Below are 13,391 nucleotides of genomic sequence, written 5' to 3' on the forward strand. Positions count from 1 at the left end.
ATATCCTCCCATCCTCCATTTCCTCCCACTTGTTCCTTTTCCATTTTTCCTTACGCCCACTCCTTCCTTCTACCTATTTCTTTATTCATCCCGCCCATCTCTTTCCTACCACCCACTCTTATCCCACATCCATTCTTTGTCCCAGCGTGTGCGTCCCTTACACCACGGGGGAGGACAAGCCATGGTAGGTAGACACACAGGGCAGACGGGGTAAAGCAGCGTCAGGCAAGTTAGCAAACGTTTCTGGCTTGGTACGAGGTGTGTTGTGGTTGGCGGTGACGAGGAAGGGCGGAAGACTGAGCTGCAGGAAATATGGTGATGATGCCCGTCTGAAAAAAGTTGTACATATCCGTTGGGTGACGAGGCTCTGAGGCTGCACTGCGTTAGGTCTCATCTTCATCACCGGTAGAACGTTGAAAGGAATCTGTGTCGACTACATCCGCGTATATGGCCGTGGTGACACAGATGTACGGCTGGTGTCGAGCAATACACTTGTTGCCTCTCTGACAGTAACACCGGCTACCTGTGCTTGTTGGTTTGTTTTGATTGACTTTTTTGATCATGTTTTTGTGTCGGGGTATATATTATTTTTTTTAATTTTTTTATTTAACAATTATTATTTTGTATACTAAGTTTATGCTTATGTGAGAAATGAGATAGGTCACCAACCAAGAGGAGTGGTAATAAGGATGAGTGGTAGGGGGAAGGCAGTACACGAGCAGTCTACTGACCCACATCCTGGCCTGGCCTCAAGACCTGCCCGCACCGTCCGAGTCGAAGGTCACTCTCTTCCTGCTTCCCTTTTGAGCCAGTGGATGTGTTCCCAGACATTGCTCTAACACGCACACTCACACGCGGCATAAGGGCAACACACGCTTTATTCTTAGATGAGAATTTGGTACTAAGCTGCCTCGGTGCTTGTGTCTTATTGGGCCTTTGAGTATGAGGGTACAGGTATAACATGCGGTGAATCAGGCCCCGTCACAAAAACTGCCCGGTTCGTCTGTGCTTGAAAATTTAGTCTGTTTTATTAAGCTTTATTATAAAACTGTGAAATTACTTCTGCTACCTAGACTTATATTCTTGGTAGATGGAGTAGAACTGATGCACCTCATGGTGGCTTAGTAAAAAAACCCACCTGAGACAGCCTCTTATTCATACGAGATACGTGTGTGTGTTACTTATTCACGCTGAACAACAGTGCGGTGAATTTTTCGTAATCTTAAGACTTTAAAAGTGAAATGTTTGTAAATAATGGGTTATGTTAACTTAAGTGTGGTGGTGGAGTTTGGTTGGTACTGGATGGTAGCTGTTGTTTAAGCTCAACCATGGCTGTCAGTCTGGCAACCTCACCACAACACCTGGCTACACCCTGCCCTCATACCTCACATTATCCACTCACAAATGCCCTTAATCCAGGCTGTTGGGAGTTTCACCTCAATTGTGGCAGGTAAATAAATGCCGTAGTATTGTGGTCAGTTTACTTAAGCAGTTTCCTTTCCATTGTTTTCGTGTGGCTGCTGCGGTTGCTAGTAACAAGGTGACTGTGATATATTAAGTGAGTCATTGTTCTTTGGTCGCACTCTTCTTTATTTATCTTTTATTTAACGAATGTAGAGCACCTGAAGATTCCTCCCACCCTCCTCCCAACCATTCCCCCCCACTCTCCTCCCTCCCCCACTCCCCTCCCTCCCCACCCTCGTCCCAACTCCTCCCTCCCCACTCTCCTCCCACCCCCACTCTCGTCCCTCCCTCCCTCCACCCTCCCTCTCCAGCTGTGTGAGGGACTACTATGGTGGAGCCAGCTGTGTAAAGGGCTACTGTGGTGGAGCCAGCTGTGTAAGGGACTACTGTGGTGGAAACGACTGTGGTGGATGTAGTTCTGTACTTACCATAATTTCCCTCTTTCCATGTTATTTTTTCCCCTCTCCTATTATTACTCAACTTCAACTAGTTATTTAAATAGTGTTCTTACAGCTATTCTCCATTCGTTTATCTTCCCTTAACTTATCGTTTCCGGTTTGTATGTATTTATTTCCATTATCTTCTACGTCTATTATTCCAAACTGCTCTCTTTAACATCCGTCTTTCCTCTTTCCTGCCATTAAGATTACTCAGTCGGGGAAATTATGATTGTTGAGGGAAGAAACTAATTAGGGGAATAAAGAGAGAGAGAGAGAGAGAGAGAGAGCGAGAGAGAGAGAGAGAGTAGGGAAACAGTAGGTGTCGTGTGTTGCAGCTGCGAGAATGTAAACAATGAGACGAGAATTCCCCCCACGCTGCCTCCTCTGTCAATAGAAAGTGTTGCTTGCTCGCTGTTTCTTCTAGGCTGATTAAACGCTGAGGAAAGCTTTCATTGTACCCCTCAGCTTTCTCAGTGTGTGTGTGTGTCTGTGTGTGTGTGTGTGTGTGTGTGTGTGTGTGTGTGTGTGTGTGTAAAATGATAGTGCCATCTGCTCAGTCATTGTTATTTTTACAGTGTGCTGCTGTAGGCAATAAGTCATTATAACTTTTCACCCATCATTCCGTACCTTTACTCGCTAAGTATCATGTTGTATGTGGTCATTGGGGTCTCGTTCTCATCACACACACACACAGTAAATCATTCCTCTAACAATTTTCAAGTAAAACAAACAAACAAGGTGTTTTTCTCACAAGCAACTAATGCCGTATACCAGATGCGTAGATTTTAATATTGAAATTCACACAGGAAAATTGTCATATGTAGATTAATCTGTAGTGTGTGTGTGTGTGTGTGTGTTTGTTTTTATCACTTGGTATTAAAGGTAACAACAGATGATAAAGATTTAAAAGAGTAGCGTCCACACAGTCATCAGGTCCCTCACTCTCTTCTATGAGTGAAATTGCTTCTGCTTAGATCAAAACAAACACGCCAGTGAGTGTGTGTGTGTGTGTGTGTGTGTAGACTGACGTATACGTGGTGTGACAGCCGGATGTGATGTGCATCTGTGTCAGTGTGTTGTACAGCAGGTGGTGGCTGTACAGTACATCAGTGTTACAATGTGTAGTGGGTGGTGTAGGTGGTGGCTGTACAGTACATCAGTGTTAGTAGGTGGTGGCTGTACAGTACATCAGTGTTAGTGGGTGGTGTAGGTGGTGGCTGTACAGTACATCAGTGTTAGTGGGTGGTGTAGGTGGTGGCTGTACAGTACATCAGTGTTAGTGGGTGGTGTAGGTGGTGGCTCTACAGTACATCAGTGTTAGTGGGTGGTGTAGGTGGTGGCTGTACAGTACATCAGTGTTAGTGGGTGGTGTAGGTGGTGGCTGTACAGTACATCAGTGTTAGTGGATAATAAAAAGTTTCAACGTTACGACATCAAGGCCGCTACAAATTCCGAAACATTAATAAAATGATTGTTCTTGTACGACTGTGTGAGTGACCTCAAGTGACTGCCGGAGAGGTAGAAGGGGGGGGGGAGAGCCTCCTGGGTTAACGTTAAGCTTTAATGGAACTTGAGACAGACACGCGGTTCGACTTCCAGGGAGGCAGGCGGATCGGCTTGCAGGCAGACAGGTATACCTGTTGAATTTAACACCAGTGTCTCGCCTGTCTCCTTCTTTATTGATATGTGATTCATTCTTAAAGTGTTAGATTAGGTTAGATTGGGTTAGGTGAGGTGAGGTTAAGTTAGGTTACTTGCGGGACAGGTTTGGGTAGTTCGTCGTCGTCTGCTGTCAGATATGGGTGATCCTTAAGTCTTCTTTCTGATCGTAAACATCACCTAGGTATTGTGGTAATATTGGACAGGTATGTGACAGTATATGACAGGTATGCGGTAGTGCGTGCTGGTATAGGTACTCTTTTTTATGGTAGTTTATGGTACATTGGAAATAAGTGGTAAGTCATTCTGTTTGTAGGCGATGGATGGCAGTAATAAATGTGGATGACAGGTATGGATGAGATTGAGTAATGAGGAGGATGATATGAAAGCCCCACTGGGTGTTTCTGGGTGTTTAGAAGACCAGTGTATCTCGGCAAGTGTACTTTCTCTCCACTTGTATGTATAACGATGATAAATGCTCAGGAGTTTTGTTCAATTTTTTTTTTAGGTGTAGTTGGTGTTGATAATTGTGTTTACTGCCTCTGTGTTGATGGAAGGTGGTATAATGTTATCGCTAGCTTTAATTAAATGCGTAAGATAATAATTTCGTAGAGGTTGGGGTCTTTTACCGACCTTTTAATCACCACTTAAAACAACAGGGGGGGGGGGCAATTAGTGTGACACCTTTAACCTGTTACTTACTTGGGGATATTTTTTTTTTAATTTCAAAGCTACGATATACAGGAAGACTCCAGCTGGTTGCAACGATGACAAATAAGAGCCACAGTACATAGTGTCCAGCTGTGTGATGAGAATAATACCTGGAGTACACGGGAGGCCTTCACTCAGCTACTCCTCAAGGGGGGGGGAGGTTGTGAGAGAGTAGGACGGAGCGGAATGTAACTGTCAGCAAACAGAATCACACGATAAGAGTCTGGACATGTTTACACAGCAGAATGTTTCCTCGGAAGAATGTAGAAGAATGTTGGTTAATATGCAGCAAGCGAGAGTACAATAGATGATGGCTACTGAGCTTGGTGGTTAATGTAGTGGACGTGGGTGATCAGAGGCCGGGTTTTGCGGCTGTCTGTATAATCGGGGAATGTAACGAGAGACAGTGATAGTCACACAATAGGTCTTCTTCTCCAACACTGGAATACCGAAATGAATCGAAGACGTCCAGCTAACAAGTCTGATCAAAGCTGGGAAGAGGGTTGGGTGTTGGTGTAGGGAAAGTATAGATGACTGTCCTGGGTGTAGTGGTGGTGGTGTAGAGTGTAGGCCTAGGACCAGGGTGTAATGGTGGTAACACCTTGTGAGTGGTCAAGCTCTAGTGGTTGATGACTCGGACACATTGTAAACCTAAATGTCTCTTGTTCATTCACCTACGCCTTTGACTCCTTTTCACCCTACACATACACCTCCACCCTGTAGTGTGGGAAGAAGTTAGTGTAGCGTTACCTGGTGTAAGACTGACCCCAGATCCACGATACTTAATGACATAATAGATATTTGATTCATGGTCGACTAGGCTTGTGGTTTTAGGCACTGAATACCGCACTGGTGGCCTTCCTGCCTCCCTCACCACACCGTGAACCCAAGTTCAGTCCCTGCTTGATGTTGTGTAGTGGATGGATGTGCTGTACCAACACTATTAATTAAAGCATATATATATATATATATATGCAAGTAAATCACTGTAGGTGCGCGTGATCTAGGTATATGCTGATAACCACAAGGAAAGAAGAAAACACGAAGTTCCCAAGCGCTTTCGTGTAATTCACATTTTTTCTAATGTTTGTTTCATACTGAAGTAAAAACGTAAGATTCATACCTTACACTAGTCATCAGGTAATCTTTATTTAGGATATGTTTATTGTAAAAAAAAATTGGTCACTACCCTGCCTTTGAGAAACAATCATCAGTCTACTAAAATCACAAGGTCACTGTCACTGTGATCTGCTTTTTTAAGGTTTAACACTCGCGTCAAGCATATTACATTGATCTAACTTTGTGGTCATAAGCACTAAATGTTGCTTAGTCATATTTATTTGAACTAAGCATCTCGGACCTACTGTTTTAAGTCGTGTTATGTCTTACGTCCAAGTGTGGTTTAACAATAATGCCAGACACTAAACACTCACCACACTTCTTGTAAACGATTAACTCGATGACAGAGAAAGCACTTGGTGGAACAGGTGCACCCGCGAGCAAGTTGCCTGCCTTACAGCTGTCGTCTGCTGGGAATTAGATATATACGAGTACACCACTATGTAGGGTGATCCACGCTCTTGAAGCTCCTGTTGACAGTGGTAAACCTACTACATTAGCGCCACTCTTACAGGCCTACAAGATGGGATTGTCACCTGTCACACCCACCACCTGTCACAATATCCTCATCCTCACCTATCAACCCCATCAGCTGTCACATCCATCAACACCTCTACTGCCATTTACGTACTGTTGACCACCTTGGCCCTCAGATGTATACTCCCCGTGTAGGGTCCTGGTGGCGGGAAGTGCGTCTCGTGTGGCTGGCTTCCTCCATACTGTGTAATGGAATTTTTAACGAGATGTCGTACAGTCGATGCATGTTGATATGGATAATGTGGGCATGTCCGGATGACTTCACTCGATGCATTGTCAGAATTATTGTTTAAAATATTTTGCATCACATTCTCCAAAAGCAGAGGCGTAGGATGGTGTTGTCACGATTCACCGCCACCTAGGTAGGTCTAACTAGTAGTAATAATACCTGAAAGAACTTGAGCTCCTCCATTCACCAACACCAGCTGGGTTAATTCACTTTATATTCCTCTGTTGTATTTCCTCCCTGACCTACACCAGTGTACGTCAGGAAGTGTTGGTACCCCCGAGTGTTGGTACCACTAGCTCGGTAGTGTTGGTGCCCCCGAGTGTTGGTGCCACTGGGAGTGTTGGTGAATGTAACCCGGGAGTGTTGGTGAGCGTACCTCCGGAGTTTTGGTGAGCGTACCCTGGGGCTGGAGGGCTGGGCGGGCACTCTGGGATCTGTGTTTATGGGTCAAGCTAAAAAACGCTGGCGGAATGCTAATCACCGCAGCCAGCATCACCGTCGAGAATGCTCCAGCTCCCAGCTGCGTCATTCTCGTTTTTTTTTGTACACTCGCCTAATCCGATATACCCATTGATGTTCTGTTGCCTTCCTGTACGGTATAGTGATGGTAATGTCGCCGGCGCTCTGTATAACTGTTAGCCTCACCTAGCTAATACTTTTTCCGTAATTAATAAAATATAAAGATGAGGTTGTTAACCACTTAAAATGTTACTGGTATAGTCGGTGGTGTCCAGTGTAGTGGACGTCCAGATAACGGTAAGAAATGGACATGTATTGGGCGCTCATACAGAAGGTATAGATGGTGCACATGGGTGAAACTTGTTGACTCCCCCTATGGGGTTGTTGGTGTCGGTGTCTGTACACGTGAAAGTCGTGGGCTGGGTGCCAGGATACAAGTGAAACTCCACATAGTCTTGTCTATCGCTGATGGTCACGCCTGAGGTCACTTCCTGTCATGGCTACGGGTTCCCCAAGAGGAGGCGCTGCTGCTTCTGCTGCTAGTGAATTGCCGAGTTGATATTTGGGATTTGGTGAGATTCTGTGAATGCCAAATATTTGTTATAACCAAAACTAAGTTTATGTTGTGTCATTCTTCGACTAATACCCGGGCTTCTGGAGGTGTAGTAAGCAGCAACTCATCTTCACGTGTACGGGTCTGCCATTCAGACTCGTCCTCACTCCAGTACTTGTGTTTCGTCGTTTTAACTTCACGTGGTGGCCTCGGTGTGCTCACAGGTTAAGGCTCGCGATATTCTGAAACATTATTAATTTCTTCTCAAGCGTTTTTATTTTGAAAATATAACTGTCTTAAACAAATTTCAAGCCAATATACAACGATGAACAAAATTTAAAACCACTTAACCTAACATATATCAAGGCTGTACCTCACTTTTTCTTAGCCATTCAGTATACTTGATATAGTGTTGGTATAGTGCCGTGAGGATGGTGCACGAGGTCATCGCCCTGGGGTGCTTCCCACCACTTTGCTGCCACCAACAAAAACACCGGTTTCCTCTGCCCACACGGACCTTATAAGCAGACATCAATATAATTCATACAATTCCGGATGAAAGTAGAGGAAAATAAGGAAAATAGTTCTGACAACTGTTAAAAGGAAGTAAACATTTGTTGAGGCAAAGGTTGGGTCATCGTCCCCACACATCCTGCCTCTCGTGCTGGTCACCATCAACGACTTTATTTTGTTCTCAGTTATTTTGGTTTCGTCGTTTTGGTGTTCACGTATATCTTAGCTTAGTTCCTTCAGGCAGGTCCTTTACACCCTCACCGTCAGCCACGTGGGTTCATTCCTGCGGTTCCTGTGGCTTGTTTTTACCTCCTGCCCCACCTGCCGTCCAGCATGGGTTCTTAAGGTCGCTTGTGGCCCACCAGAGTGCTTGCCTCGCTGAACTAAACAGTGTTTTTGCTGGATGTAAAGGCACCTTGTGTGTTATTGCTACGAAATATCTCTTGTTCTTATCTTACCAAAGAACTAACAACCCTTAACCAAATTATTCTTTCTTTACCACGTCAGAACTCTTGTCGATTTTCAGTTTCACTTTTTCCACCAGTTTTTGCTTCTTTAACTGATATTCTCTCACGAAGACATAATCACATTATTTAGGAGTAAACACGGCAGGAGGTCATTCATGTGGCAACTGTTATTAGCATCCTGTCATCAGAGCTGTAATAGGCGTGACCCGGCGTGACCCTATAACGGTGACTCCCATCATCAGCCTTGATTACCTACGTACCTGGTCAGGGGCCATTAGTCAGGGGCCATTGGTCAGGACCCTACAGGGGAAGAGGAAAACTAAAATAACAACCCCACATTACGAGGCACTTGAACGAGATAATGCTATTCACTTTGTTGTATTTAATAGCTGTAGATGTAGATAAATAGTTAAACAGGTCGAGGATCACGACTCCGGGTAGACACAGTAGAAGTAGAGTGTTGTGATGGTGGCCGCTGGGTGCCGGTCCTTGTTGTACTAATGGCAAGGAAGTGAACTGCTCATCATTTCATCCCCCTGGCTAGTACAGTACATCACTTGGGAATCCTTGTAACCTAATGTAAATTTTTTCAATATATTCAGGATATTTTCCCCTTGAGAGACTATATCTGTAAGTATGTAATTAAGGTTATTTTTTTAAGTATCATTATCATAAGGCTTTAGTTAATTAGTTATTTCATTAAAGTAACTAATTATAAAACAGAACCAGATGTAACGACCGTGTAGAATATTGTGGTGGTGGTGGACGTGTAGGTGGAGTGGTGTTGGTGAGCGATGGGCGTGTTGGTGTCAGTGGTGGAGTAGTGTTGGTGGGTTGGTGGAGTAGTGTTGGTGGTTCATTATTTGCTTCTCTCCAACGTGTAGTATTAGCGGCCCAAAGTTTACCTCAGATTATTATACTAAAACTTATCTCGACCTTTGGTGTTTGTCAGTCATCTCTCTCTCTCTCTCTCTCTCTCTCTCTCTCTCTCTCTCTCTCTCTCTCTCTCTCTCTCTCTCTCGTGGCTATATCATCATTTGTATTGGTTGATGAGGTTTATGTCCTGTTGTATATAGGAAACAGTTCTTGGCCATCGTCTTATACATAATGTTTCTTAGACCTGATGTGTTAGTACTCTACTCGTGTGTGTGTGTGTGTGTGTGTGTGTTGTGGTCACGGTTGTTGTGCCACATTCACTTTTTGCCCCCTCACACTCACGGCCCAGATCTTGTTAGCAGTTTTTTTTTCACCCACCCATCACCTCTATGGTCCAGTTTCTCTTGTGTTAATTAAACCTCTTCCGTTCTCTTGTTTACTCAACTTTCAATTAGTAGATGTTGCTGGTTCCTACTTTTGTTAGATATTTTTATTTCTATTTTATTTTTCTTATTCCCAAAGTTAAGAGTGTGGTACTGTATGTCTGGTGTGGTCAGGTAAGGGTAGCAGTCACATTCTGTAGTTCGTGGATTATTATTTTTTTTATTTTTTTATTTTTATTTTTTTTTAGTTATATTGTGCATGTTATTGTATTCACTAGGTTTACTTCAGTGTCTCAAAAAGTGGTTGACCCTGGAGGTGGGTAGTTGGGGGAGAGGTGTAGACGGTCGCCGAAGAGGAATCCTGAGCATGAACCCGACAAATTGATTCGTCAAAATCGAATAGCAGCTTTGACGAATCTATCTGTCAGGTTACTTAATAGTGACACTATGTTCGGGATTCCTCTTCGGAATTACTGCCTCGGATGTTGAAAATAATAAGTGTGGAGGATTAGGTTAGGTAAAACTTAGTTCATAATGACAAGTTTGAGTTAAGTTGTTGCTATTTAGTCAACAAAGGGCCAGGGTGTGTTAAGTTGCCAGACTCATCATAGAAACACTGGTACATGTACTGACACATTTCGCTCGACTTTCATTGCATCACGTCGACACAGAGAGCTCTATCTCATTTTTTTTTATTGCTGTTGAACTAATGTATTACTAACCTTCTTACGCCCCACAGACTTTCATGAGGGCAGTCAGTCTGCTTACCCTTAGTAGTTTAGCGAGGGGTTGTTCATAGCTACATTATTGAGGAATGTAGGAGTTTGGTCACTAACCATCCCTATGTTAAGGACTGAACGTTTAGCTGTTTTTGAAGATGACGTCATTTTACGCTTTGTGCTCCAGTATGCGAGTTAATTTTAGTTTCGTCTATTAAATATCGTGTTTGTTTTTGTTATGGCTGCTGGAGTTATTTATACGCAGTTGATTGACCGAGTTAGCCCCGGATGATGTTGCTCAAGCATTTACTGATCGTGAGAACAGATGATGGAGACGTAATAGAAGCAGTTATTACATTGCTAGTAATTATAGTAGTGACGACTCATGGTGTGGTGAGATAAGAGATACATCACCGTCCTGTAGTTGTGTGGTGGTAATACTAATGTACAGTCACCCAAAAAAGTCCTGTCGCGAACCTTGATTCAGACTCGTGAACCCGAAGCAGTAGACACTGATACATTATTCTGTCCATAAATGCTTCGGATTCAAGAGTCTGAATCTCGGGGTTCATGGTTCGCGACAGGACTTTTTTGGGTGACTGTACCTATTATTCTTTTCACATGGGAAGAATTAGTCACTTCTCGTCTGTAGGTTATGTATTTTCATTTGTGTTGAGTGACGGTTCAGAGAGATGCGAGGGGTGATAACTGTTGGCCTCTATTTGTGTAAAGACTGGCTGTGTCACGTAATTGTACCGACATGACGACCTGAGGCCAACACCCAGGGTAGGACGGACACAACACAGTGAGGTGGTATGGGCGATTATTGCGTCGTAACTGAGGAAGAAAGAACCACTATGGACTGATGTGAGTGACATTGTTTGTGTGGATGCCAGGCGGGGGTTAGTGTGTTGACTGGTGATTGTTATGAACATTTTAAAGTATATTTCCTGCCCTCCATTACAAACCGGTTCTTCTTGCTCTCCCCCCTCGCCGTGTGTTTGGTAAAATGATAGTGTTTGTTATAGTATTGCTCCTCGCGTTTGAAAATACTTCTCTCAGCGTAACTAAGATCTTCGAATTGACTTTATCCGCGGCCAGACAGGTGTGTGGTGATGGCTGGCAGGTCGGGGATTACTGTCTAACTTGATCACAATTACCTGCATGTATTTAAGCTTTAGTTATAGAGACTTAAGTAAAGGAGATATAATGTGAGTATTTTCCTCTCAGACAGATAGGGAGATTATAGTGTTGTAGACTTGTAGTATAAGAAATAATCCAGTTGTATTTCCTTTAGAAAGATGTATCGATATGGATGTAGTTCACTGTAGAAAACTTACAAATGTGGTTTAGTTTTGAGATCTTTTGACAAACGATTTACTCAGCCAAACATTACGCCATAACGGGAGGAAAATTCTTCTTAATTTCACCGTTTATTGAAGAAACTTGGATGGTATACAGGATAGGAAAAACAGAAGCTAGTGTTACCTGGTTTTGATATATTATTCATGTAATATTCCGTGTTCGTGGCGTCTCAGAATTCATCTTCCCACAGTGACTCGCTAGACTGTTGTTTAGGTCGAGTTTATTACCCTTGAAAAAATTGATCACCGTTTGAGGAGTTGACCATCTTCAGGATTTTGTTATATGGTAGACAATGTTTAATACAGTAATAGAGAGGTCACAAGGACATTTACTTTATAATACACAATGCTGATATTAATCTGGGCCCAAGTTGTCAGTCTGGATGCTTCCGTTGGCATTTGAATTGGATAAAAACAGCCATTAAGAAGTTGTTTAATCTCTGTTCGTGTAATATAAATTAAATACTTTATCAATAATTGTTCTGAGATGTCTGACGAAAATAACCAAAAGTACGACTTTTAGAATTAGGTATTGAGAAAGTACAATGTTAGCTTTTATTTGTTGTTTTGTTAATTTAGGTAATTTTAAACCGGAGGCTTTGTACAAAATAAACATTGGGACCCAAGGCGTCTCAGACAAAAAGAACCCTACCACAGTGCGTTACATTTATCACCTGTGATTGACTTAACATTTAAACAATTAAGGTAAATAATCACCTATGTAAATAACTAGAACATTAACAATTGGCGATGGTGGTTGTAGTAGTCGTAGTGATGATGGTTAATAACTTGTAGCTTGTTGTTGTGGTGAGAGATGACAATATCCATGGGCAGTGTGGAGGCGGTGGTGGTTGGAAACATATTGAAGTGGTGAGAGGCTGAGAACAAGCTGGTCCTTCACTAGGCCAAGCTGGGTGGCTGAGGGGCTCGCTCCACCTGTAAACCAACTTTCTACCTCACGCACATCTAATTTCTGGCTTTCTCCTAACACCAGATTTGCTGTGTTTTCTGAAATTTTGCCAGAGAATTTCCACTTCATTACGGTGGTGGGGTTAAGTCAGCTGTGTACTCGTGGGGTATTTATGAAAATTCTCACAGAGCAAACCTAATTCTTTTTGAAGCCGCTATAATTCTAAAGTGATAATTTAGAGAATTTTGAATGAGAGAAGTGGGGGATCATCATTCACTGGCATTATTTATGGTAATGAGAGCCTCTGTTTGGTGTAGTATATGAGGTCGATTTTATATGGAGTTTGATCATTTCAGGTTTTAAAAGGGAGCTAAGAGTTAACTGTACCACAAACACAGCCAGGCCACGAAGCACAAAGGTGGAGGTTCAAGGCGGAGGTGAAGCTTTACACCAAGACGTAGAGACACGATAAGAGACCTAGAAATTCAATAAACTCTTGATTTAGACTGAAGTTCTCCCTCGGCCTTGCCTCCTGTACTGTTAGAGCTGAGAAGTTATGGTCAAATGAGGATCATTCAATACGATATTTTACATTCCTCTATCAGTAAGGGTTAGGGATGTTACGCCGTTTGTAAATGGTGAAGGTATAGGTACTGCTGCCACACACACACACACACACACACACACACACACACACACACACACACACACACACACACACACACACACACACTGAGGCGTTAACTCTGTGTGTGGTGAGGTGACGGCAGGAATAAGCGACAAGTTTCATTATGATTTAGCCCACCCAGGGAGAGAAAGGCCTAGTAGGGTGGGGTAGAAGTAAGCCTACTACTAACCCCCTCCTACCCCCCCCCCCCCTTGGTGCCTGGGGAGATGAGGGGCTAGGGTGGCTGTAGTGGAGAGGCGCTCACTATTCCTCTCCTGTAGGCAAGATTTAACCCTCCAGTCACCCCGTGTACGTTCTCCT

The 13,391-nt window shown here is 43.3% G+C and overlaps 1 protein-coding gene across 1 annotated transcript in view; it reads left to right on the forward strand.

The window, feature by feature from the left end:
- LOC121871466 (flocculation protein FLO11-like) overlaps window positions 1–13,391 on the forward strand; it is a 222,094-nt gene that overhangs the window by 41,377 nt on the left and 167,326 nt on the right. The gene's annotated exons all lie outside the window — the stretch shown is intronic.

The sequence above is a fragment of the Homarus americanus genome, unplaced genomic scaffold, assembly GCF_018991925.1.
Source record: "Homarus americanus isolate GMGI-L3 unplaced genomic scaffold, GMGI_Hamer_2.0 scaffold45698, whole genome shotgun sequence".
Lineage (NCBI taxonomy): Eukaryota > Metazoa > Arthropoda > Malacostraca > Decapoda > Nephropidae > Homarus > Homarus americanus.